At 41.6% G+C, this 24,234-nt stretch overlaps 1 protein-coding gene and 1 long non-coding RNA gene across 10 annotated transcripts in view; one reads left to right on the forward strand and one right to left on the reverse strand.

The window, feature by feature from the left end:
* Positions 1-24,234, reverse strand: part of CHST3 (carbohydrate sulfotransferase 3) — a 62,555-nt gene that overhangs the window by 32,052 nt on the left and 6,269 nt on the right. The window contains exon 1 of one of the 9 annotated variants that reach the window (XM_074296897.1): positions 19,853-20,011. The exons of the other annotated variants lie outside the window; for them this stretch is intronic. The gene's annotated coding sequence lies outside the window, so the exon portion shown is untranslated. Of the gene's footprint in view, positions 1-19,852; positions 20,012-24,234 lie in introns of those variants that run through there. 9 annotated transcript variants of the gene reach the window in all.
* On the forward strand, positions 21,286-22,318 carry LOC141558953 (uncharacterized). Its single transcript, XR_012487187.1, has 2 exons — positions 21,286-21,678; positions 21,967-22,318. It is a non-coding gene; the product is annotated as an uncharacterized LOC141558953 (long non-coding RNA).

Below are 24,234 nucleotides of genomic sequence, written 5' to 3' on the forward strand. Positions count from 1 at the left end.
CCTAGTTCCTTCATATTGTGGCAAAGAAGACAATCCTAGCCATACAATTTATTAGCAAAACTGGTTTAATACGCCCCATTTGCTTGGATCGTCTCCCTTGGTTATTGTTAATTAACCATTGAAGTTTTGGGAGAGCCAAGCTAGGTTGAGCCAGAACTATGATTCCTGGGAAGAAAACCTTTCAGAAACCGCCCCCCCCATCCACAGACTCCAAAAAGAACCTGGTTAATGTTTCACCAAAGATGGAAGGTGAGGCTCTTGCTTTGAATCTCTACTTGTTCCACGCTCCAGTGAGGTTTAGGGAGTGAGGTAGTTTAGCTTTGCCATTTTCTGTATTTAAGACCCTTCCCTATCTTGGCTACATTTGTTGGGTCATTCTTCATTGATGTCTAAACTCTGGAACGCAGAACAGAACACAATACTCCCGAGGAGGGTGTCCAGCAAAGAGCACGATTCCAAAAAACTAATAAAATAAAATCCCTGGTGTGTCCTTTTCCATTATTACTGGCTGGAATACCTAGAAAGCTGCTTTGTATACTCAATTTTTTTCAAAGCAAATGCTTTAGGTCCCTTGAAAATTCAACTAAAAGGAAAAAGAAGGTTGGTGCAGATTGCCCATGACTCTTAAACTCCTTGAAACAAGAGATGGTGTACCATAAGAGAAAGAACGCCAGATCTAGCAGGAGTAGACTTGGGTTTAAGGTTTTCTTGTGATACTAAGATTTGATAGAAGACTGAAGGCTAATCATTTTTCTTCTCCAGGTCTCAGTTTTCTCATCTGTAGAACGGGTACAACAAAACTTAGACATCCTATTTCCCAGAGTGATTATAAAGAAAGGAAGATAGACTCTCCCAGTGGGACAGAATCTCAGGAACCATATGAGCCAATTCTCCCCTGACTGATAATCAACAAGTGGCTTTAGGACTTTCTCCATGCTCAGGTACTCTGCTGGCTATAGGGGATTCAAATATAAAACAATAATCTCCTTGATGGCAATTCATGAGTAGCTATCCAGCCTGTGTTTCAAGATTCTTAGTAGATATTGTTGTTACTCAGGCATTTTCAGTCATGTCTGGCTCTTTGTGACCCCATTTGGGGTTTTGCTGGCAAAGATACTTCGGAATAGTTTGCCATTTCCTTCCCCATGATAGATAGAAGGATAAATGGATGGGTGGAGAGCCAGATTAATAAAGTACTTATTAAACACCCACTGTGTACCAGGCACATCACTAAGGGCTGGGATGCAAACATAAACAAGATGTTCTCTCCCCTTAAGGAGGCTACATTCTAATGGGGAAGATCACATAAAGGGGGCCAGAGTGAGAGGATGTAGAAGAGTAGAACAGAAAGCGCCACAGGCAAGAAAAATGAGAGGTGTCCACTGAGAGATGAATTACGTCTGGGATCCTTCCTCAAGTGGCTGAAGACAGTTAATTAAGCCTCCACATTTCACTCCCCATACACCATTTTATCAGCATCCTTCCTAAAATATAGTGCCCAAAATTGAACTAGAGGATTTAGTGCTGGAAAGGAATGGAAACACCACTGAGCAGAATACAAATAGACTCCAGAAAGGTGCTTATCACAGAACGGTTTTTAAGAGTTCTTATATAACCCGGTGTGGTGATCATCACAATTCTCTGCTGTCAGAGAGAGTCAATCACTGTCTGAAGGGCAGTGACTGACACCGAGCCAGGGAGCAATGCTTAATGCGTCTCTCCCCCTGTCCTTGCATGGAGTGTCGTCCGGCTGCTGGAATCCCTCCCTGACCTCAGCCCCGTCTCCCCCTTTCCCCATTCTGTCGACTCCAGCTGCGCTGTACACACAGAAAATGCTCCACTCTTGTTTATGTGTTTTAGCACCTTGTTAGCAAATCTTTCAGGTGAAATGTGTGTTGAGGAGGCCGTTAAGAAGCTCTGGGATTGACGGGACTTTGGCACTCCACCTGGACTGGGCAGCTTTCCTGAGCCCTGTTCAGCATCTCTGAGATAACTACCCGGTGTTAAAGTTTTTGAGATGGAGAAGAGAGAACAGCCAACCTGTTGACTGATAATCAAGTGTCCCAACTTGTTGGAAAATGGAAACCCAATGGTGTCCCAACGATGGAGAAGAAATATTGGCAGGTGATATCATGACTACACGATTGTCAGGGGCTCCCTTTACTAGAGCTAATTAAGTACTTAACAGAAATGTCAACAACTTAGGTCCTGTTACTAAAAAATAAGATCAGACAACGATTAAGTTTCATTTGTCTAATATGAGTCGCATTCATACTGAATCTGTGCGTTGTGTAACCTCGTGTCAGTCATACTAATAATGACATGCTCAAACTGTCAAGGTCACCTTGCCTATATGGGTAGCAAGATGGCTTCTATCCACACACCAGCACAGGTGGACCCATGGCAGTCCTTCCCGCCCCCCATCCAAGAGAGCCTTATGCCCCACATCCCTTTCATGTCCTTACTATTCCCTGAGAGTTGAGAGGAGAGGATCAATCTTGTTTCTAAAGCAGAGTATATTTTTATGCTTCCTTTGTATGTGTCCATAATTACTTATTCTTATGACCAATCCATCCTGTGCCCTCATCAAATCCCAGTCTTATTTCCTCTTTAATACCAGTATAGAATTTGGAGAAAATAAGAGGAGCAGTTCAGAAACAAGGCTGCCCTTATTATCGTTTGCTTAGCCATGACCACAGAGGCTGAGATTTTGGAGGTATGTATTACTTGAATATTTCAGATAAAAGTCATTTTACTGAAACCCTCCAAGGGCTCTGCAAAAATCAGCTTTAGGCATCCACCAATCCTCCCCTGTCAATTATCGATGACCTCGGTTGTGGCTGACACTGACTGACTTGGACAGATTCTAATGATATTTGTGATATCTGTGGGTATATTATTATCCTTTGCTGTTGCTTTCAATGCCTGTGTTATGTTTCCCTGTGCAATTCTAGGCCTTCTAACTAGACAGCCACTGATACTTATTCAATTTGATTTCTCTGATCATGAGACGTTGGGAGAAATTTGTCACCAATATTGTCACTCTTCTTCCTTAAAGCGATTATATCAGGCTTTTGACAAGTTGAATAATGATACAGGCTGTTTTTTTGATCTCCCTTTGATACCGTAACCTAGCTTTTTTGCTTCTGTAATTATGCGTCTGCTTATATGAGAATGTTGGGCTTCAATAAACCCAAGAGAAGAAAATTTGGAAAATACTTTATTATGTTGTTCAGGGAATTTATTATTATACTGTTTAAATCTAACTTTATGTGACAAGGGATTGTTTGAATCCAGAATGTTGCCGCATGTAATTTTCTAGTAATCTGGGGGATGATTACAAGGAGTTTCAAATTCTTCCAAGTCACAAATCCACCCCAAATATTCATGTTTTAGGTCCCTTCACTTATGCCCACCAAAACTTGAGTTTTGACCCAAATTTTCTCCAATGTCTATACTTACCAATATCCACCTCAATCAATTTTGTTATCAAGCTGCCCTCTCTGCAAAATTGCTTAATTGCATATTTGAGGGCCTGCATAAAGGTGCCTTCGTCTAAACCTATATAATATAAATCTTCCAGAACCTAGATGAGTGAAAGCCATACCCTTTCTGGCTTGCTGTCCCCTGCCAAATGACCAAATACATTTCCTTCTAAAATTTTTCACCAAGAATGCATATGATAGTAACAAGGCATCAGGAACTATATTATTTTCAACTCTGTTATGATGAGTACATTTTTACTACTCGTCATTGCCACTTACAACTCTGGAATTAGTACTGCTAATAACTGTTTAAAGTTAATGTCAAACTGAAATGTCCAAGTGTGCTATATGCATTAACCCTGGAATGTACATAGTGCTGCTGTTTACCGGAGACATCTGGTGTTAATGCAATACTAATTTAAAGAGTATATAATCTCTGGATCTCAGATCAATAGATAGATTGCTTAGACAAATCCCACCTGATTTGTACATCCACACTCACTCTATTCACTGGATCTGGACTCCTATATAATTATAATGATAAAAACTCAGTTGGCCCAGGATATAAAATAGGGTATAAAAAATTTGTTAACCTACTGAACTGTGATAATTTAAATATTTCATTTATTTTATAGACGTCAAATCTGATGTGAATTAGGAAATCCTAATTTTAGCAAAGTTTCATACATTCATATAATTCAGGTCAATGTGAAAGAAAAGAGGTGCTTCTTTCACCAAAATGTTATTTTATTGAGTGTAAACAACAGGCTGATTTAAAATTGTGGAAAAAATGAAAAGTGTATCTTCCCATTAGCATTCATAAGTAATGCTGTCAAATTTTCATCCCCGTTTATAACATATGAAGAATAAATGCCAACTTTTACTTTGAAAAAAAATAAAATAAAACTTTTTCACCATATTTTTAAACATGTATAACATATATTGGATTGCTTCCCATCTAGGGGAGGAGGTGAGGGGAAGGAGAGGAACACAAGACTATGCAAGAGTCAATGTTGAAAAATTATCCATAATAATAAAACTTTTTCAGGTTTCAATTTTTTTTCCCTTGCAAACAACATGAATCAATGCACAGGCAAAATTCCCCTTGATGTTGTCCCGCCCGACATCATTTCATGATGACATTGTGAACAGGTTATTACCAACCCCTCACCATCCTGATGTTGTCCTTTGACCAAATAGCCCAGCCCAGAGCTCCCAATGGCTGCCTTTGCCTGAGTCACTTAGTACGACTACCCCCACTCACTCCCGTCAGCCCCCTTCCCCAGGTGACTCATTGGAATTCAGGACTAAGCCTTACTTCTCCCCCCCCCCCCAGCCATATCTATGGCCATTTCTCATTTCCACCTTTTGCAATGTTGTTTTTAGCTTGTGACCTTGGAGGGATTTTTCTACCTTTCTCTAGCTGGCCGAAGGTTAAGGTCACTCCTTTTCAACATTCTCCCAGAAGATAGGTTCAGTCAGCTCTCATCCTCCACTTATCAGACAAATCCCAGCTGACACAACTGAAGCTAAGCAGGTCGTATGTTGCAGCTGCTGGAGAGGATGTTTAATCACTGACAGAGCTCGGAATGGAGCCCGGGAGGGCAAAGTATGTCATGCACCAAGGAAGGGCACCAAAGAGCCAAGCCTTGGGGGGAAGATTGAGAGTAAGTGCTTGGGAAACTTCAGGGACCTAGTCTGAAGGCTCATTTTGTCTACAAAGTGACTCACTTAGAAAGGTCGCCCATGGTGAATGAAACCAAGGATGGCTTCAAAAATATAAGCACTAGACATGATTTTATCTGTTCTGGGAAGTCTAGTTGAACTGATTAAAACAGTTCTACATTGAGCTCCATCAATGTAGATCAGCTCCGTGACTTAGAGCGTAGCCAAAGGTTGTGACTTGCCCAAGGTCACATAGCCAATATCTGTCATAGGGGGGTCTCTGAAAGCAGCTCTCAAAGCATTTCACCTCCCTACTTCTCCAAGACTAAAAATTGTCAAAATAACAATCAGTAGGAATGTTCTCCCCTGAGCTGACTCAGTGTTCTCACAGAGAAAAGGAACCTGGCTGGTTATCTGGGTCTTTAGAAGGTTATCTGGGTTCCCAAGCTCAAATTCTTCCAGGGGTGAGGGGGAAATGCTTCAAATAAATTTTGACAAACTAAATCTTAGGCTCATACGCGGATTTAGAGCTACTAGAAAGCTTTGAGGCTGTTTGTCTACTCCTCTCATTTCTAGATGAAGGAAATAAGGCTGGCAGAGGCTTGCCTTAGGTTACTCGGATTGCATCAGAGACCAGATTTGAAACCAGCTTTTCCAGACTCCAAAAAGGAGCCATGTTAGGAACATTGCCTTTGTGAGAAAGAGCATTCAAGGCTCACTATAATCTAGTGCCCATCTGCCTTTCTGCCACTCCCTTACACAAAGCTTTTCAGTCAAACTGGCCCCGTTATCCTATTGTCTGGTGAAAAAAGGTAGAATTCCTTAGCCCTGTATTCAAGGACTCTGAAGTTCACTCCTTCCCCTACCTTTCCATTCTTTCTCATTTGGCTTCTCTGCTTCTAGCCTACACTCCAGCCAAGCCCATAGCCCATCTTGTATGTCCAGGCTTTTGATCATAATGTCCCTAGCCTGTCTCCTCTCCCTGCTTTGCTACTGAATCCCTTATTGTTGTCAAGTCATTTTTCAGTCGTGTCTGACTCTTCATGACCTCATTTGAGGTGTTCTTGGCAGAGACATTAGAGTGACTTGCCTTTTCCTTTTCCAGCTCATTTTACAGATGAGGAAACTAAGGCAGACTTAAGTGACTTAAGTTAAGTGACTTGATGAGGGTCACACAGTTAGTTAGTGTCTGAAGCCAGATTTGAATTTATGAAAACGAATCTTCCTGACTCCAAGCCTGGTACTATCTACTGCACTACTTAGCAACCCCATTGAATTCCTAGCAAGCTTTTAAAGTGCAACTCCAAGGCCATATGTTTGCCAAAATGCCCTAATTCTCCCCTCAGGTCACATATACTTGCTTATTAATGCATACTTTTTTGTATTCCAATTATTTGCCTTTCCCAAAGCCTAGTATTATACTTTATATATAGTAGGTATTTAATAAATGCTTGTTGAATTAATTTAATTGCCTCCCTGAAAGGGAGCTGAAAGAGACCTTGGAGGGCAGTTTAACCCACACTTGGTGCAAATCCCTTGTAGCACCATCATGACAAAGAGTCATCCAGACTTTGCTTGAGTGAATAGAATGTGTGTTCTATGAGGACAGGACCTGTTTCCATTTAGTTTGTGTAGCCCTGAGGGAGAGTATTGAGAGAGCTAGCCTGGAGCCAGAAAGGCCTGGCTTCAAGTCCCACTTCTGACACATATTAGCTGCTTGATCTTGGGCAAGACCCTTAACCTCTCAGCAGTCTCAGAGGTGTCCAGCTTGGAGACCTGCAGGCCTTATGTGGTGTAATCACCTGAACCAAATTAAAATGCAATTGGGAAATTTTTGATGAAAGAAATAAAAATACACCATGGATAATATAAATGTATGGTTTTCTAAGTCAACATATAGTATGTAGGGATGGTTTTTATTTAAGTTTGACACCTCTAGTTCAAGTCACTATAGAAAGCTCTAAGTCTCATTGTAGCCCTCCTCTAGAAATCCCTGGTTTTTAGTATTATTACTAGGTGCTAAGTCGGTGGTCTGGTACCGAGTTCACACCTTCAAAGGATTTCAGACCAATAAAATCTGGTCAATTCCATGCTTTCTGCAGCACCAGCACCATGCTTACAAATGCTTGTTGATCTGAATTGAAGACTTCTAGATTTGGAGAACTCATTGCCTCCTGAGGCAATCAATCCAATTCTGAATAGCTCTAAAACTTTTTTTCCCCAGTGCCTGGTACACAGCAGGCACTTAATCAATGCTTGCTGATCCACTCACGGATACCTGTGCTTGCAATGCCCCTCTTTATTTTGAAAGTTCCCTCCTTTCCATCTAATTAACCCTAGCCAAGTCTTTTTTCCTCCTGAAGATTTCCATTGCTCACCTCTGAAGCCCTTCCTTCTCATCTCCCTTTCCTCCAAACTTCTAGTACTTCCTGAGTGTAATCTTCATCATATGGTAACATACTGACCTGTACTTTTAGTTTTACTTTTGTATTCACCTTATCTCTTCTGCTAGTCTTTAAGAGCTGAGGGTGGACCGAATACTAATGGGGAATTCCTTCAACTGAAGTAAAATCTCACCAGCAGTTGAGCAGGAGATTGTGGAAAGGAGATCTAGGGGAGAGACAAAGCACCAAAGGGAGAGCTTCCATAAGAATTAACTTTTTTTTTTTTTCTGAAGCAATTGGGGTTAAGTGACTTGCCTACAATCACACTGCTAGGAAGTGTTAAGTGTCTAAGGCTGGTGGTCCTCCTGACTCCAGAACTGGTGCTGTGTCATCTAGTTTTCCCCACAAGAATTATTACTGGGGGAATCACCACCCTAAGCAGGCCTGAGCTCACCTGAGAGGGGGCCATGATGGGGAAGGAAAGTAGTTTCCCGTTTTAACTAATTACTAAGCTCATTTGTTTTGAGCTGCTGAAAGAGTGTGCTAGCCATCAAATATTTGTTAAGTATTTACTCTGAGCCAGGTACTTGCTAAGCTTTGGATACAAAAAGAGGCGAAAGATATTTCTCGAACACTAAGGGGTTTCCACTCTAAATGAAGGACCTTACAATCTCATCGATGCTTTCCTTGGTCTTTTCCTTAGTGGCCTTTGCATATCCCTGCACATAATATAGTGATTTGTGTATAGTAGGCATTCAATTGATGTTTGACAGTTGATTGAAGAATCTGAGGTGGAAATAAACAAAACCCAAGCAGATCTGAGACCCAGATGTCCCCTGAGAAGCCACGCTGTAGTAGAGAGGTAACACTCCTTCCCTGGGCTCTCTGGGAGTGATCAACTTCTGTTCCTTGCTGCTGTCAAAAGCATTAAGAAAAGCTGGCACAAGGTGAAGGAGACAGCAGGAATTTTCTAAAGATTTCATGGGGAGCTAGACCCCCATCCTCACAGCAACACTGCCGCCTGAGGTGTGAGAGGGGTAGGCCTGGGGACGCCATTCCTCCTTTCCTAGAAGTCCATTTAGAGCTCACTGGGACCATAGGGTAGAATTAAGTCATAAATGGGCCATTGTTAATGGGAACAGAGAGTCTCTGTGTACCATTTAATACACCCCTTCTCTGGTAAGCTGCTCCCAGCTGAGGGCCGGCTCCTAAATGAGCAACTTTTAACCACGAGCCGGGAGCTGGTCTGATGGGGAGGAGGTCAGGAGAGGGGGCAGGGAGCTATGTGCCTACGTGTGGTATGGCAAGTGGGAATACCAGGCCCTGCTCTCAAAGGACACTGTCAAGAGTCAGTGATTTGGACCGTGCTGGTAAGTAAGCTGGAAAGGAGCTGGCCAATAAGGACAAGAAGGCTGAGTCAGGTCTCTAAAACCAAGTCTGGCTAATGAAACCCACCATGAAGCAATGGAACTACCATCTCCGCTCAGGGCTGGCTGGTTACTCTGTGCCCTGCTCCTCTTCATCCCCCCCTCACCCACCAAAAGAGCAAAATGGGAAATGCAAAGTGTAGCATAAATAGGTACCATTCCTCCACTACTTTTTTCCTTACTTTAAAAATTCTTTTCCCCAAGTGACTCTGATTTGAATTTGAGAAACAGTGAATACCAATGAACTTTTCTTCATAATAAAAATAATAATAACAACTGCCATTTGTATTTATTTTTGCTTTACAAATGTTTTCTCAATTCATTATCTTAGCAGTTCTATGAAGAAGAGAGGGTAGGCTGTATTCTCCTAATCTGATGGACAGATACAGAAACTGAGGTTCCACAGGTATGTGTCTTGGCCCAAGGTCACACAGCTACAGATAAGAAGTCATTATTGTTCAGTCTAATTCTTATAGAGGGGAGGGTTCAGTCATTTTCAGTCGTGTCCAAAACCTTCATAACCACATTTAGGATTTTTGTTTTTTGGCAAAGATCCTTCTCCAGTTTATTTTACAGATGAGGAAACTGAGGCAGACAGGATTAAATGATGTGCCCAAGGCCTAAGAAGTGTTTGAGGCTGAATTTAAACTCTGGAAAACGAGTCTTTCTGACTTCAGACCCAATCCTTTATCCACTGTGCCATCTAGATACCCTTACAGCTGAGAAGACAGGCTAATGGATCACCTGAGGTCAGAAGTTCTGAGCTGCAGGCAGGGGTGGGCACCAGGCTACCTACAAAGGTTCCCTCATAAAGGGAACAAAGATTCCCTCCTACAAAAGAGGGTATCTGTACATCCTATCTGGGCAACAGAGGGAGACTCAGGTTCCCCAAAAAATAAATGGTAGAGCTGAGGTTCAAAATGAGATCTTCTGGTCTCATCCACAGTCTCTTTGGGAGAAACTTCAGGGGGTAATGGTGCACCAGCTCTGGAACACTCTCCCCAAAGATAAAGAAATGTATAATACTATAAAAATTACAGTGAAAGATTTAAGAACTTTATCAGCAGGATGACCAGCCTTGAGGGCAGATGAGCTCGTCCCTCACCTCTTGCAAAAGAAATGACTCAGTTGCAGAATGAGACATATATTTTTTGACATGACCAATGAAGGAACTTGTTTATTTGACCATGAATATCTTTACATGTTTTTTTTTCTTTTTCCATGATAGAGACAGAGAAGAAAAATATTTTTTCTTAAAAAAATTTAATTTTTAAAAATATTTTTTACTAGGGTACATCTATAGCAATCTAATCTTTGACAAACCCAAAGATACCAACATTAGGGATAAAAATTCATTATTTGGAAAAAAAAACTGTTGGGAAAACTGGAAATTAGTATGGCAGAAATTAGATATGGATCCACACTTAACATCATATACCAAGATAAGATCAAAATGGGTCCATGATTTAGGCATAAAGAATGAGATCATAAATAGATTAGAGGAACAGGGAATAGTCTACCTCTCAGACCTGTGGAGGAGGAAGGAATTTATGACCAGAGGAGAACTAGAGATCATTATTGATCACAAAATAGAAGGTTTTGATTACATCAAACTAAAAAGTTTCTGTACAAACAATATTAATGCAAATAAGATTAGAAGGGAAGTAACAAATTGGGAAAATATTTTTAAAAGTAAAGGTTCTGACAAAGCTCTCATTTCCAAAATATATAGAGAACTGACCCTAATTTATAAGAAACCAAACCATTCTCCAATTGATAAATGGTCAAAGGATATGAACAGACAATTCTCAGATGATGAAATTGAAACTATATCCACTCATATGAAAGAGTGTTCCAAATCACTACTGATCAGAGAAATGAAAATTAAGACAACTCTGAGGTATCATTACACACCTGTCAGATTGGCTAAGATGACAGGAACAAATAATGATGAATGTTGGAGGGGATGTGGGAAAACTGGGACACTGATGCATTGTTGGTGGAGTTGTGAAAGAATCCAACCATTCTGGAGAGCAATTTGGAACTATGCCCAAAAAGTTATCAAACTGTGCATACCCTTTGACCCAGCAGTACTACTACTGGTCTTATATCCCAAGGAAATACTGAGGAGGGGAAAGGGACCTGTGTGTGCCAAAATGTTTGTGGCAGCCCTTTTTGTTGTAGCTAGAAACTGGAAGTTGAATGGATGTCCATCAATTGGAGAATGGTTGGGTAAATTGTGGTATATGAAGGTTATGGAATATTATTGCTCTGTAAGAAATGACCAGCAGGAGGAATACAGAGAGGCCTGGAGAGACTTACATCAACTGATGCTGAGTGAAATGAGCAGAACCAGAAGATCTCTGTACACTTCAATGCTGTATGAAGATACATTCTGATGGAAGTGGAAATCTTCAACATAAAGAAGATCCAACTCACTTCCAGTTGATCAATGATGGACAGAAATAACTACACCCAGAGAAGGAACACTGGGAAGTGAAAGTAAATTGTTAGCACTGCTGTCTATCTACCCAGGTTACTTATACCTTTGGAATCTAATACTTAATGTGCAACAAGAAAATGGTATTCACACACATATATTGTATCTAGGTTATATTGTAACACATGTAAAATGTATGGGATTGCCTGTCATTGGGGGGAGGGAGTAGAGGGAGGGGGGGATAATTTGGAAAAATGAATACAAGGGATAATATTATAAAATATATATATAATAAAAAATAATTTTAAAAAAATTCTTTACTTAGACTTTACCAGTGGAAACTCTTCCTTAAACCATACTCCCTGCCCAATTAGTCCTGGATCTGCTATTTGCTGCATTACCTTGGGGGTTCTCCCATCTGGGGTTTTTAAGGACTCCTTCATTTTCTAATGTCATGTGATTCTCATGTATGAGAGAGGAAAAGACCAACAGACAGTGAATTTTCTCAGTCCTATCCTTTTTTTAGAGTGATCTTTCTATCTTCAGGAAATATTCCTTGCAGAACCTATAAGCAGGCCTATTACTTTATATTGGACACACACCTCCAAGAATCATTGACTAAAAGATACCCTTCCCAAGAGCAAAGGGTCCCATCCTACCCGCCAGAGACCTATCAGTACCTTGTCCTTTTTGTACTTTTTCTAAGGTGGGGTATAGGCTATGACCCAAGCTACTGGACACTGTCTTAGTGAGTTGACTTCCTAGGAATTTTCTTCAGAGAAGTCATCTCACCTTAATCACAGACCAGAACTTAAAAGCTGAAAGATCAACTAGTTTTTGGTCTCCTGTGATATTTAACCAGCCTCTGGTATCTTTGGATTATTGAAAGTTCTTAAAGTAAATTGAAAAGGGTTACCTGGAAAAGGACTTGAGATGGGGTGGAAAGGGAGTTGCTCTCCAAGTATGAAGATATGCATAAGAATTGATGAATTAGATAAAAAAAACTACCTGTTTTTGAGCCCCTGTGCCAGGCAGAACAAGGGCCTTTTTTTTAGTCCGGAAAGTAAACATGAAGGAAAAACCCCTGAGATTTGGAGCCAGGGGCCCCAGCTTCTGATGTGAGCTGGGTGACAGTGAGTGGGGAGATAGACATGATCTATCCCTAAGATCCTTTCCTACTTCTGAATCTCTGATCCCACGATCCCCCTCTCATTTTGCAACATGTCACAGATCTAAGAAAGGAGAGCAGCTTGTAGGCACAGGCCACTGTTCTGCCCACTCTGCACCTGATTCTAGCTACCCTGCTCTCCTGAGTCCTGAGCATTCTTGGAGGGAGACTTTCCTTCTAGGAAAATGAAGAGGGAAAGCTGCCTCTAGGACTGTCTCTGAAAAAAGAGATAAACCATTTTAATGTCATCAGATAGGAAGGCTCCAGCCGTGACAATTGCTACTATCTATCAGGGTAGGGGGAGGATCTCAAACAATTCTTTATCTCTTTCCCCCTCAGTCTTCTCATCTCTAAGATGAGAGATGAGCCTTGATGGTCCCTTCCAGTTCAAAGTCTATGATTCCACATTCCTCAAAGCCTAAATTTCTATCAGCTATCATCCTGGACAACCAGGGAGGCCCAGATCATCACAAACAATAGATAGTAAAATAATGAATTTTCATAATACTCAGATTCCCAATTGCTATGCCTAGATAAAATGTACATTAAAATGTTAATGATTTGCAAATGATGACTGTTGGAAATAGGGAAGAGGACAGTTCAGAAGCATTCTGGGTACTAGGGGGGAGGGAGAAACATGGTGGTACAGTGAGAGTGCTGGGCTAGAAACCAGGAAGGCTGATCTTTCTGACTTCAAATCTGGCCCAGAACATTTACTCAGTTGTATGACTCTGGGCAAGTTGCCTACTTTTGCCTCAGTTTCCTCCTCTGTAAAATGAACTGGAGAAGGAAATGGCAAACTTTCCAATATCTCTGAAAAGAAAATTTCAAAAGAATTCACAAAGCTCAGACACAATATTGAACAATAAGGACAGATTTGTTCATGGGCTAACACTAAGGCATTGAACTTCTCAGATTCTTTTTTTTCCCCCTGAAGCAATTGGGGTTAAGAGACTTGCCCAGGGTCATACAGCTAGGAAGTGTTAGGTGTCTGAGGTCATTTTTGAACTCGGGTCCTCCTGACTTCAGGGCTGGTGAGATTCCTATTTCTTGCACTTAATACAGGGACTTACACGAAGCCAGGACTCTAAGTCATTGTATAGAATATAGAGCCTAGATTGGGAAGGAATCCTGGGCTGTCCAGTCCAACCTCTGAGGTCCAGGACATTAAATAATCTTGACACAATCACAAAATGATGGAGACAAGCTTCCACCTCAATCATCACCCTCACTGTTTACATGGATTTGCAAAGTAAGTACTTACATCAACCTTGTATGTACAAGAGCCATACACTGTGACTCACTCAGATTCATGATATTTGCTTTTGCAGCCAGTGTTATCTCATTAATAGTTGTACCAACTTCAGGAAAGACCTGTGGGGTCTCAATCTCTCTCTCTCTCTCTTTCTCTCTCTCTCTCTCTCTCTCTCTCTCTCTCTCTCTCTCTCTCTCTCTCTCTCTCTCTCTCTCTCTCTCTCTAGATCTGTGGTCTCTAACCTGGAGTAATCCCTCCATTGTTGCTCCTCAACAACTCTTCTAATTGTCTTTATCTTACAGATGGGTAAACTGAGGCTTGGAGAGTTTTGCCTTGCCTGTGATCATAGAACAAATGTGATTCGAGCCAGGTCTCCTAAGCCCAGACAGACGGCTCCAACATGCTTCCTCTCCAGCCTCGAGACCAGGATCAGAGCCACCTGGCTGCATGTGCACGGATGGGGAGGAGCTCACCTTGTCTGCTTTCCCATCTCCTTCCACCCTTGGCCCTTTAGAAAAGGAGACAGAGAGGTGAGCTGGGAAATCTCATCATGGAATCCAAGCCAAGCCAAACTACACCATCCCAACCCAAACATCAGGAGAATGTTACACGTGGAAGCTCCAGACCTGTGCAGGCATGTGGCTGCGTAACCCCTAGTAAGGGCAAGAGTGGTAACCACTGCTGCTTTCCCACAAAGGGGAGCAGTTCCTGTGGTTTTGAGTCCCAGATTCACTTGGATATATATGAAAATCACTTATTCCTACTGAACCTCAGCGTTCTTACCTGTAAAATGGAGAGAGTGATACTTGCATTAATTGCAAACTCCTTGAGAGCAGGAACTGTTGTTTGTTTGGGTTTTTTTGGTCTTTCTTTGAGTTCTCAATGCTTGGCATAGTGGCTGACACATAGTAGGGACTTAAAAATGCCCTCTAACTTGACTTCATTATATTATTTCAAGGATTGAATGAGATAATATTTATAAAGTTCATTGTTATCAGAAAGCTACTGTATCAGAAAAATACTATATAATATATATTGACACAACTGTTGACACATTGAAACAATTATTGATACAATTGTGTGTCATCATTAATAAGACAAAAACAATAGCTAAGTGGGTCATATTCATTATGGGATTGGAGGCAGAAAGACTTGCCTTTCAACAGGTGAAAATTAGCCTCAAAGTAAGGTTTATTTTTTTCCTGAGGCAATTAGGGTTAAGTGACTTGCCCAGGGTCACACAGCCAGGAAGTATTACGTGTGTGAGACCAGATCTGAACTCAGATCCCTCCTGACTTAGGGCTGGTGCTCTTCTCCAAGTAAGTTTTTGTAACTTCCATTCTCATACTAAAGTTTTACTCCTGTTAGCCTCAACTTTAATTCTGGATTTTCAAACACAGAAGTCTATACAGCACGTAGGGCAATAGTGTGAGAATCATGGCTAGTGTTAGGGTTGGAGTCAGAGAGTGATGAATTCAAATCCCATCTCTGACACTTCCTAGCTCTGTGGCATTTCTGTGCACTTATGTGTCTTATGCAATTCCTGAGGACTCGTCTACCAATTCATAGAAGGGTTGTTGACTGGAAACAGTAGAAGGATTGCTCCAGGCTAAAAAAAAATCACAAATCCTTCCTGAAGTTGGTACCATCATTATTATGTAAGGTAGCATGGGTGGCAATTACAAGAGAAATACCATGAATCTGAGTGAGTCATAACGGAGGGCAGAAGGAAGCATTTAGATCACCATTTCTCATGGACACATCCCTCAGGGTAGCAAAGATAATGATTAGGAAACAGTTGGCCCTGGTAGAGTCTTTGAGGCTTGCAAAGTGCTTTAGAGAAGCAGCTAGATAGAATCAGGAAAGAATCTGGAAGCCCTGGCTATAAATGTTGCCTCCAACACTTAACTAACGTCATGGCTCCGGGCAAGTAATTTAATTTCTGTTAAAGGAAATGGCAAACCATTCCAATATCTTTACTGAGAAAATTCCACAGACAATATGGTCCATAGGGTCAGGAAGAATTGGACACGACTGAACAACAACAACCAAAGAAAGTGCTTTAAAAAGAACACCATCACTGCAGACAGAAGTCCCAAGATCAGATCCTAGATCTACTTCTTATTATTGTGGGATCGTGGGCTATACACTTACTTCCCTGGTCTTCAGAACCCTCGTCTATAAAACAACCATCTTGATTTTGACCTTTAAGATGCTTTCAGCCTCTGAATCTGTGATCCTATGATCCCTCTGGTCTTAACAGAAAGATGTTATTATCCTCATTTCACAAATGTGGAAACTGAGGCACAGAGGCTGAGCCTCAGCCAGAGTCACAGACATAGTCTTGATAAAGTGATGGGGTTCTTTGGACATCTGTCCACACTCTTCCATCCTTCTCATCATTTTTACTTTTAAGTTCCACCAGGTTGCTGCATTAAAATGAAACAGTTCAGATTCACCTCAGCCCTGCAAAGTACTGGCTGGGCAACCTTGGACAAAACCCTTAACTACTCGGCTTCAGCTTCCTTAACATGATCTCTGAAGTCCATTCTTGCTCAAAACCCCATGATCCTCTGCGCTCTTTCAGGCTAGCATTCCTTTTTCAGCCCTCTCTCACTTCACTCCAACCCACTTGCATAAAATGGCATCAGCTCCCTGATGTCATGATCATATTCAAGAATGAAGGACAAACAACAATTAACTACTAGCTTATGCTTCTTTCCTCCCTGGGCCCTGGTTTTCATCCAAGTTGCCAAGTCTGGCAACATCTCCCTGGAGTCTATAAGAAGTATATAAGCCCTGGGCTAGCAGTGGGCTGAACTCAGGGTCTTAGTCACCACCCCTTCTGTAATTGGTGCATCTCTGAGTTAACTTTTCAGCTCAGAACAGGATTTCAAAAGTATGGCTTTGTTTCTTTTCTTACCAATTTTGGCTTAATGGGTCATGAAATGTTAATTCTTCTCTTCCCCCAGGGAGACTCATGCTGAGCATGCAATATAATCTTATGTAACCTGCTGCTGCTGCCAGAAAACCCTGGGGCTATTTCTAATTAAGCCATACCTCCAATGTCTGCCTCAGTTTCTACACCTGTAAAATGGCTATATCAGTGGAATACATGTAGACAATATACTCCAGGATTTGTTTCAGAGAGGAAGGGTCAAAGCACACCATCCACCAATACAGTGCTAGACCTGGTTAGGAAGATTTTAGTTCAAGTCAGGCCTCAGAAACTTATGAACTGTGTGATCCTCACAAGTCACTTAACCTTGTTTGCCTCAGCTTTCTCATCTGTAAAAATGTGCTAGAGAAGAAAATGGCCAACCACCCCAGTATCATTGCCAAGAAAACCCCAAATGGAGTCATAAAGACTTGGCTGTGAGTGAAAATGACTGAATCCTCTCCTCTATAAGTTATATATTCTTGGGTCAAGACTTCTTAACATTTTTGTGCCATGAACCCCCCTGGTAAAGCCAATTGAACCCTTCCCAGAATCATGTTTTAAAATGCATAAAATAAAATACAAAGAACTACAAAGGAAACCAGTTATATTGAAATACAGTTAACCAAAATATTAAAATGAGACATTTATGTACTGGAAGTTAAGACTGTCTGGACCTTTTTACATTCTATGAGTTCATGAAGTCCAACCCTATGGCTTTTCCTCTGTTTCCCCCCTTTCTTATTACATGACCCGTTCCACCTCCCTTTGTGATCCCAAAGCTCCTCAATGATATCCATTCAAGCATTTCTGGTAGGCAAGGCATCATTAATAATATGCTGCTGCCTGCAGCCTACAGCTGTGCACCTCTCAAACAATCGCTTTTTTTTTAATAGACTTGAAATCCCAAGCTGGCCAGCGGCCTGCACTGACTGACTTCCATGGCCAACTCAAATCCCAATATAGGCTCGGATTTCTCCTGCTTTCTCTGCCCCTGAAAGAAATGCTGCAGAACATTGAAAATGGTCTATGGGCCAATGTACCGTTTCGCTCCCATCCCTGCTCCTCTCAGAGCCTGGAAGGTTTCCAGAGCCTCTTTGTAAGAAGAGCCCCATCATGGATATCTAGCCCCCCCCCCTTCTCCCCTCCTACTTCCCTTCCTGAAAGTTCCACGCCTCAGTTCTTTGAGAACAGGGCAGGGAACGCATTAGTACAAAAGGCATGCAAGATGGATATCACCTGCCACGGATGACAGCTGCAAAAAAGAAGTATGGGAAACAAAGAATGCCCTGGGAAAGGAGCAAGAACACTTGGAAGGAGCAAAAAGAAGCCCCTGGGATAGCTCCTTCCATGGTTTAACAGCCAGGAGAGCGGGGAGCAGAAGTCACCTCACTACCTGAGAAGTTCCTACTGCCACAAAGTTTGTCAGAGAGAATGGAAGAAAGGGGGAATTGAATGAGATCACTTTATCCCTGAAGGATACAGTGACAGCTACCTCAGCTTTAACCTTAAAGTATTTGTCTCCATCTCTCCCTTTTGTGGCTTTGTTCTATTGCTGTTTTGCTCAAATCCAATTCAAGGTGTGTGTGTGTGTGTGGGGGAGTATCATCAAAAAAACACTGATCTGAGGATCAAATATTTAGAACTGGAAGATCCTCAAAAAACCATTGGTCTGAGGATCAGATATTTAGAATTAGAAGATACTCTAAAGGCCATCAAATCTAAAATCTCTATTTTTCTTATTTTAAACAGGAAGCTGAGATCTAGAGGCTAAGTGACTTACTTGCCCATAGCCACACAGGAAGTGTCTGAGGGCAGGATTACAAGTCCATTTTTCTAGCACTAAGGCTAATTCTACTTCTTCTACTTAACTACTCAAATGAGACTAGGAAAATCTTATTCAAAAGTCAGAAGAGGAATTAGATGGCCTCTGAAATGACTTTCACCTCTAATTTGTGACACACTAAAAAGCAGATGCAAGTGTGGAACATACATGAGTCTTGTTTCCAGTCCTGTGAATGCATGCATTCAGTACAGTGATGTTTCAGGACCACAACTACCATGGAAAGGAGGAACTAGCCAAGAATATGGATAGCTCAGGAAAATGCACCACCATTTCTATATATGCACTCTGAAGCTGAGATAACACTTGCTTGACAGATGGTGGTGGAATATCATCTTTGAAAATGAAGAATGGTAAATTATTTTATGTAGACTTTCTTTCCATAGTACAGAAAAAGAATTCCCTTCAAAATTTCTAAAAGAACATGAGTAGTGAAGGTTTCCTGTTTGAACAACTCAGAGTCAAGTCAAGCTACAAGACCCCTAGAGCAAAGGCTGATCCAGTGGGCATTGTGGCAACATGGTGGAAATAGCCTGGGTGCCTGTATCACTTACTACCCGTATGACCTTGACTTCCATAAGAGGCAAAAGGAAAAATAAAGAGAGAGAGATGGGGCTTGGGAAGTAGACCTCTTTGGGTCTCTATAACCCCATCTATAAAATGAGAGTCTTTGACTAGATTGCCTTTAAAATCCCTTCTAACTCTGTTAATTGGGTCATCAATATTCTGGATGCCTTAATTTTTAAGTACATGAGAAGCCCTCATACAGTTTGAGAACCCCCAGTCTGAATGGGGTCCAGAGCTAATATTTCAGGGAAATTTTACATTGTTATCAGAGATCCCCTAAGGATAAATAAGCTAAGGATGCATGGACAAAGTCTGTATCAGTTAAATCTCCCCACCTAAGATTTCTTAATTGATTTGCAGCCATAAATGGCACCAGACAGTAACAAGCAAACAAGATCCAAGGCAAGGGAATGGACCCTATCAGCTATTGCTTTTGCTTCTCTCCCAAGGAAAAGAGGAGAGAAATATCACCCATAGACTCTTTGGGGCACCTTCCCATCCCTAAATCTATTGAATCTTCAGTTACTAAAGGCTTAAAGATCTAGCCTAGCTTGGGGTATAGAGCATAGGCTTTGGACTTAGGAAGACTTATGTGCGAGTGGGGTGTGTGATGGGTGAAACCTAAACACTCTGTGAAACATGAAGCTCTCTAAAATGATAAAGTGCCCACCCTTACTCACCTGCATTTGTGAAAGAAGTTTCCATACACACATTGGCGAAATAAAAAATCTGGATTAAATCTTTCTAAGTAAATGTTCAAAGAAATTAAGTTGTCCATGGCCAATATAAGAGGAAGAATTTGAACCCAGGTTCTCTGATTCCAGAGCCAGCACTATTCCCTCCTTTATAAAGCCTTTTTATCTAAATTAAAAGGAACTTTTCTCCCCTCACCCCTCCCACATGCCCATACAGCAGACTTAAGCCACTCCTCTTGTAAATTAAATCCATTTCCTGAGACAGACTGAAGGTCTTGCACAAGATTCAGCTACACAACTAGAAAAATGATTCAGGCATTGTGAGCAGGGTCACCCAAAGTGGCACCTGAATCACACTCGGGAAAAGCTAAGTTTCACAAGCTTCCTTCTTGCAGTGCTCTGATTTGGAAACATTTCCTATCCTCAGTGGTTACCCAGTCCCAGTCACAACCAGTCCTCTGATCTCCAGATCTTCAGCCACAAATAAGAGAGGTTTCCTTGCTATCTTAGACACTTTAGACACATATCTTCTCAGAGGCTACTAATCTTTCTGTATCCTCTCAACCACAGAAAAGAATTCTTAAAAATCTGAGTCCCTCCTTCTGGTCTCCCTCTCAGAGAGAGACACAGAGACAGAGAGACACACACAGACACACAGGGAGAAACAGACAGATACAGAGATACAGAGACAGGGACACAGAGGAAGAGAGAGAGAGAGAGAGAGAGAGAGAGAGAGAGAGAGAGAGAGAGAGAGAGAGAGAGAGAGAGAGAGACAGAGACAGAGACAGACAGAGACAGACAGAGAGAGAGAAACAGAGAGACAGAGAGAGACAGAGACAGAGACAGAGACACACAGAGAGAGATAGGGGTGTACGTGGAAAGGAGTAACATCTCTACAAATAGCCAAGGAAGAGGTGGATATCAATTGTACAGGTCAACTGACATTTGTGGTTACTGATCATTGTGGTGACTGACATTTTTTTTTCTCAAAAACTAGAAGATAGCTTCTAGTCCCTGATGCATAATTTCTAATCTTACATCCCTTCCACATCTACCATTTACTCCTTTAGGACTGAGCCTATCTCTTTCATCACACACACACACACACACACACACACACACACACACACACACACACACACAGACACGCCTTTGCCCTCCCAAGTTGTCCCTTACCCTACAAAGCCAGGGCTGCTATTTTCTGAGTTATGAAATTCCTGGCAAAATCACCCAAGCAAGAAAAAGTCCTTCGTTTGTCTCTAACATATTTCCTGAGCTCAAACTGGCTTTGCGCACTGGACATGTTTGCACATTTCAGAGCCTTGCAAACTATGAGACAGGAAGGAATGAAAACAAGAGGGGTTAGGAAAAACAGCTCTATGAAGCTCAGTTGTGTGTGAAGCAGGCAAGTGTGGGCAGGTGTGTGTACATGTGTGAACACCAATGTGGAAGACAAGAATGGACCAACCCACGGCAAACGCCAGACAGCAGATTAATGCACTGGATTTGGAGTTGAGGGAAACTTGGATCCTGGCTCAGACACTTAAGAAGGATGTAATCTTGGGCAAGTCAATTCACAACTCAGTGCTTTAGTTTCCTCATTTGTAAATGAGACTTCTCAGGCTGTTTCCCCTAGTGCACACACCTCTGGAAAACTTTGCTATTAATATACCTTGCTTATTTAATTTAAACATTATCATATGCGTTATATACACAGTATATACAGTAAGGACGGCAAGGTGTGCAATGGATAGAGCTCTGAACCTGGAGTCAGGAAAATTTAAATTCAAATCTAGACATTTACTAGCTATGTGACCCTGTTTGCTCAGTTTCCTCATCTTTAAAATGAGCTGGAGAAGGAAATGGCAAACCACTTTAGTATCTTTACCAAGAAAACCCCAAAAGAGATCATAAAGACCTGAACATAACTGAAAAATAACTAAACAATGGCAAATATATTTAGAACTAACTTGTGATTCATTGGTACAGGAAAACCACCTCTATCAATGCAAGTTGATACCTGCATTGCAATTATAAGCTAACAAAAATTTCTGAGAGAACTGAGTGGTTGTTCCTTGCCCAGGGTCACACAAAACCAGTGAGACTGATCTAGAGCCCAGGTGACTGAGTCATTCTATTTGCTCTAACAGTGAGCTCAAACAGAAAAGGGACCCACTAACACCATAAATAAGGATTTTGATAGGCCACATATTGACTTATTTTTAAAATATGACATTGTAGCTCTATTTATTTTGTTTAAAATTTCCCAATTTCATTTCAATCTGATTCAGGCCATGGAATGACTCTACCCTATCCTACCTCTGCCTCTCTCTGCATTAATTTAATTTAATTTAAAATTTTTTTTCTTTCTATTTGAAAATAATCCTTTTCCTGACATTGCCCAAGCTGTGTTTAAATATCATAATTTTGGGGGGAAAATATTCCTGAGACTTAATTTCTTTATATTAAGACTTTAAATAAAATGGGGGAAGGGATAGAAAGGGGTGGACTAAATAGTATCTAAAGCCCCTCCCAGCTTTGAATCTATGATCCTACAAATTCTGAATAGTTATATACATCTAATGGTATACATCTGAGAGCTTTAAAAATACTACCTTAATTGATCACATACATTGCTAACAATTCACAAGATTCTAGATCCAGACCTGGGAGGGATGGAAGAAGTCCTCCAATCCATCCCCACTTCACCTCCCATTTTGCAAATGAGGAAACTAAGTTTCAGCAAGATAGAGTGATTTACCCAAAGTCACCCAAATATTAAACATCAAAGACAGTATTTGAATCCCAGACCTCCAGCTCCTTTCAGAGCCAGTGTTCCATCTAATCCAGCTTGACCCAAATATATCTGTGCCGATATACTCTCTATTCTCATTCTTGTGGACTGAGTAGTCTGGGGGCACGTTTGAGTTTAGAGAATATCACAGTTGGATTTGCAGGTCTGTGAGTGCCTGTGTACTAGTGTCTTCCAGGATGTGTGAGTGCCCATCTGCACATGTGTGTTTACTGGTGAGGTGAATGTGTGGTGCATTCTCCTGATCCCCATGCTCTTCTCCCCATGCCTCTGAGGGTCCAGGATGTACCTGATATTCGCAGCAGCCTAGCAGTCTAATTAGACAAGTCTTCAGCCATCCCTGAGGTTGCCCCTCCAATGTGAGCTGCTTTGGTTACCCCAATCCACACTGGGAATGTTGAGCTGGGTTTAGCAGGACTTAGTGGGTCCCTTAGGGGTCTATGAGCCAAATTCCTTTCCTTTTCCTTGGGAAGAGAAAGCTCTCATCCCACAGGGAGTTTTTGGAAGGTCCAGGATTTTAAGCCAATTGCATAAAGTTGGGATATGGGAGAGTGTAAGTCTTTACCACAATTGATGTCCCAGTTATTACCCTATTATATCATTTTGCTAGAGACCCAGAGAAAAGTTTAAAGGCCAATAAATGGGTCATATTCTCTGTTGTCCTCATGGCTCCTGGGCTCCATGAAGAGGAGTCCAACAACAGCTCCAGAGAGATGGGAATCCTGAAGAAAGAAGTCTGCAGCCCTCTGAATTTGAGATAGGCTCCCTAAGGGAGCCTGAGAACAGCAGAAAGGGCACTCACTGGCTCTGGTGTCAGAGATCCTGCATTCATAAATGCCTCCAGCTCTAAGTTCTCTGTGATCTTGGGCAAGCCATTTAACTCTCCCAGTCATTGGCTTTCTCATATGTAAGATGAAAGAACTGGGCTAGATGGCCTCTGGGGCTTCTTCCAGATTGAGATCTATGTTCCTAGGACTCCCCACCCAGGCCATTAGCAAGACCTAACTGAAGAAGACTCAGATCTAATTTCTCCACCCATCCAATCTCAAGCATTTATGAAACATTGAAATGTTTGCCTGTGTGGTCAGATAGGATCCTTCTTTAGATTCCACAAAACCCGAACTTTAAAAAAAAAAACAAAAAACAAGAGGAAACTAAACTTTTCCCCAAATCTTTCAAAGCCAAACTCACAAACAAAAACATAAAACAAGCTGTCTGTCTCGGGAAGGGGCAGCTCCTAGTAACTTACCCAGACCACCAACAAGGCTAGTGGTCCCCATTGTCTATTTCCACCCCTTGTCTTCTGCCTTGAGCATACTGGCCCGGGCAGCCTAATTTCCAAGTGAAGAGGCTGAAGTCTGACTCACAAGAACGGAGAAAGAAGGACTTGCCCTTCTTCAGGGTGGCCGACTAAAGATGAGAGGGCCAGCCGGAGAGAGAGCTGGAACCCAAATGCCGAACTCCCAAGCTGGGCTCTGAAGTTTTCTTCCCTAGACTGTTTACTTGGGGAGGTCAAGCTGGGACTGGCTTGTTTATTTTCCACACTTTCCCTCCA

Source organism: Sminthopsis crassicaudata, chromosome 2, assembly GCF_048593235.1.
Source record: "Sminthopsis crassicaudata isolate SCR6 chromosome 2, ASM4859323v1, whole genome shotgun sequence".
Classification (NCBI taxonomy): Eukaryota; Metazoa; Chordata; class Mammalia; order Dasyuromorphia; family Dasyuridae; genus Sminthopsis; species Sminthopsis crassicaudata.